The 3,846-nt window shown below is 36.8% G+C and overlaps 1 pseudogene; it reads right to left on the bottom strand.

Moving 5' to 3' along the window:
- Nucleotides 1-2,272: 2,272 nt before the first annotated feature.
- On the bottom strand, nt 2,273-3,274 carry LOC100153763 (E3 ubiquitin-protein ligase RING2 pseudogene; annotated as a pseudogene).
- Nucleotides 3,275-3,846: the final 572 nt, after the last annotated feature.

Raw genomic sequence — 3,846 nt, 5'->3', positions numbered from 1 at the left:
AAAGTTAGAAATAATGAAACAGATGATCCTGGACCAAGTATTCAGCAAAGTTAATGAAACTAGAAAAACAAAGTTGGCATGAACTGTTTGTAATTTATGAACCATTTTAGAAGAATCAATTTAAATCTTTTATTTCTTTCATCAGCGTCTTAAACTTTTCAGAGTACAGGACTTTTTCTCTTTTGGTAGGTTTTTTTGTAGGTATCCTATGTTTTTCTGATGTGATGGTAAATGGGATTGTTTCCCTAATTTCTCTTTCTGATCTTTCATTGTTAGTACATAGAAATGCAATTGATTTCTTTTTTTATTTTATTTTTTTAAGGCCATACATGTGGCATATGGAAGTTCCCAGGCAAGGGGTCAAATCAGAGCTGTAGCTGCTAGCCTATGCCACTGCCACAGCATTGTGGGATCCAAGTCATACTTGTGACCTCACAGCACACAGAAATTCTGGACCCAGATCACAGTAATGCTGGATCCTTAACCTACTGAGTGAGGCCAGGGATCAAACTTGCATCCTCATGGATACTAGTCAGAATCATTTCCACTGTGCCACAATGGGAACTCCAAAATGGAATATATTTCTGCGAACTGATTTTGTATACTGCAGCTTTATCAAATTCATTGATTCACACAGTTTTCTGGTAGTATCTTTAGGATTTTCTCTGTAGTATCATGTCATCTGCAAAGAGTGTTGTTTTGCTACTTCTTTTCTAATTTGGATTCCTTTTATTTATTTATTTATTTTTTTTTACAGCTGCACTTGTGACATATGGAAGTTCCCTGGTTAGGGGTCAAATTGGAGCTGCAGATGTAGGCAGATGCCACACCCAAAGCAACACTGGATCCAAGCTGCCTCTGTGACCTATGGTAATGCTGGATATTTAATCCACTAAGGGAAGCCTGGAATTGAATCCACATTATCTGAGAGACAGCTTCAGGTGCTTAATCCAATAAGCCACAACAGGAATACCAAATTCCTTTTTATTTTTTGTAAGATGCTGATGAAAGAAAGCAAAGATGACAGAAATAGATGGAAAAATATACCATGGAAATGAGAGTAGTCAACATTGCCAAAATAACTATACTACCATGGGGATCTACAGACTCAACATGATCCATATCAAATTACCTATGGCATTTTTCATAAAACTAGAACCAAAAAATATTAAATTTGCATGGAAACATAAAAGACCCTAAATAGCCAAAGCAATCCTGAGGAGAAAAAAAATGGAGCTGGAGGAATCAGGCCCCCTGATGTCAGACTATAGTACAATAGTACAGTCATCAAAACAGTATGACACTGGCACAAAAACAGAAATATAGATCCATGGGACAGGATAGAAAGCTCAGAAAAAAAACCATGCTTTGGTCACTAATTTATGACAAAGGAGGCAAGAATATACAATGGAGAAAGATAGTCTCAATTAATTGGTGCTGGGAAAAGTGGACAGCTACATGTAAAATAATGAAATAAGAAACATAAATATAAGACTGGATACTATGAAACTCTTAGAGGAAAACATAGGTAGAACACTCTTGGACATAAACTATTGCAGTATTTTCTCAGATCCACCTCCTAGAATGATGAAAAAAATAAATAAACAAATGGGACCTAATTTAACTTACATGTTTTTGCACAGCAAAGGAAACCATAAACAAAAATGTAAAGACAATCCACAGAATGGGAGAAAATATTTGCAAATGATGGACTGACAAAGGGCTAATCTCCAAAATATACAAACAATTCCTACAGTTCAATATCAAAACAACAAACAACCCAATCAAAAATGGGCAAGACTTAATAGACATTTCTCCAAAGAACACATATAGATGGGAAAAAAACATGAAAAGATGTTCAACATCATTAATTATTAGAATAAGGCAAATCAAAACTACTATGAGGTACCACCTTACACCAGCCAAAATGACCATCATCAAAAAGTCTACAAACAGTAAGGATTGGAGTGGGTACAGAGAATAGGAAACCATCTTACATGGTTAGTGGGAATGTAAATTCATGCAATTGTTAAACAAAACAGTTTGGAGGGTCCGCAAAAAACTAAAAATAGAACTAACATATGACCCAGCAATCCCATTCCTGGGGCCTCTATCTGGAGAACACCATAATTTGAAAACATACTTACATCCCAAAGTTCATAGCAGAACAATTTACAATTGCCAAAATGTGGAAGCAACTTAAATGTCCATCTACAGGAAAATGAATAAAGAAGATGTGGAAATTCATTCTCAGAATTGATTTTAGTAAAGCTCATTTGTACTCCTTTTTGGGTGTGTAATAAAGTTCCATGGGCTTGTTCACTTTCCTCTATTTCTCACTGACCAATTCCAAAGAAAAAGAACAATTTAACACAGTGAACTGGTCACTGGCTGTTGCTATGTAAATGGCTTCTCACTGGCTGTATCAAGATTCATTTGGTTTGATTCTCCTTTGCATCAAAGTTCTTCTAAAGCTAACTTCACAGCCAAATATTTGGATAAGTGATCAACAGAACATTACCGGAAGTCTTTATGTATCTTGTCTGTGCACTGTCATCTTTTTCCATAAGTGTAAGATGAGGTGTGAATACTAATTCAATAACTAGCACAATCCATTACTGGATCAATTACCACTGTTGTATTGTTATTATCAAGCTCAAGTCCAGAATCATCAGGTGTTTTGGTTCATTTGTTACTAGGTCCTGCTTCCTGATTACTACGTATGGATGCATTACTACAGTGAGAACTGTCGCCATTATCTTCTATTCCACTACCATTTTCAATCTGCTATTTTTTTGCCACACTGATGGCCTGTTCATGGCCTGTATCTTCAGTCCTTCCTAAATGCTATGACTCAATGCTTGCTGATAATTGTGCATGTTGATCCTCACTAATACTTTTTCTTGATGAGCCTCATACTCATCACAACTTGGATAAATTTTACTGATTTTTAGTGCACCACAGTTTGTGTCTGGTCTTAGCGATCTTTTGGAAACTAGCTTTTTCCAACAGGTAGGGCGTTCTTAACTGCCACCTCTGAGAGCTGTGATAATGCAGTGAGCACAAAAACAATTGACACTCCTTTGTAGTCATGGCATTCTTCAACATATCCAAACAAATTGGGCATATTAATTCACTGTGTAGACTTTGAGGTGAAACCACAATTTCCTAGCCATCATTATTGCCTCCTTGGGTGTTCATTGTAATTCATATAAACTGAGTTCCCCTGTTTGCTTAATGGTTGAGTTTCATTTGTCTGCCCAGCTTGAGACATTGTGGCGCCTGCCCCAGCCAGGGCTAGGGTGAGACATGGGAACAAGATGCTGTGGCCACGCAATATCTCATTTCTATAATAATGATATGCTCTATGTATTATCTTTCATTCCATAAAAACTTGTCCTGAAGTGCTCTGTTACTTTAAAATGCTTTGTTACCATTGGAAATATAGTGTTCCTATGTTTCTAAATTATTGGTGTTTATGGGATAGCAGAAGAGACTCTTTACTGCTCATATTAAAAACTTATGACAGGGTTGTTTGGGTTTTTTTTTTTTTTTTTTTTTGGAGTTGGGAGAGGAATACGAATCATTTATTTATGTTGAGAAAAAAAAAAAAAAAACACATTTTAAAAAATTGTCCATGAAGGAGTTCCTGTCATGGCTCAGTGGTTAATAAACCTATTATCCACAGTCGCAGGTTCAATCACTGGCCTTGCTCAGTGTGTTGAGGATCTGGCATTGCTGTGAGCTGTGGTGTAGTTTGCAGACATGGCTTGGATCCCATGTTGTTGTGGCTGTGGTATAGGCCGGCAGCTATAGCTCCGATTTGACCCCTAGTCTGGGAGTCTC

The sequence above is a fragment of the Sus scrofa genome, chromosome 1 (genome assembly GCF_054392235.1).
Source record: "Sus scrofa isolate SSC_HxYL_T2T_F1_AM1 chromosome 1, Sscrofa_HxYL_maternal_Yorkshire_Landrace_v2.0, whole genome shotgun sequence".
NCBI lineage: Eukaryota > Metazoa > Chordata > Mammalia > Artiodactyla > Suidae > Sus > Sus scrofa.
This window is presented reverse-complemented; position numbering and strand designations above follow the sequence as displayed.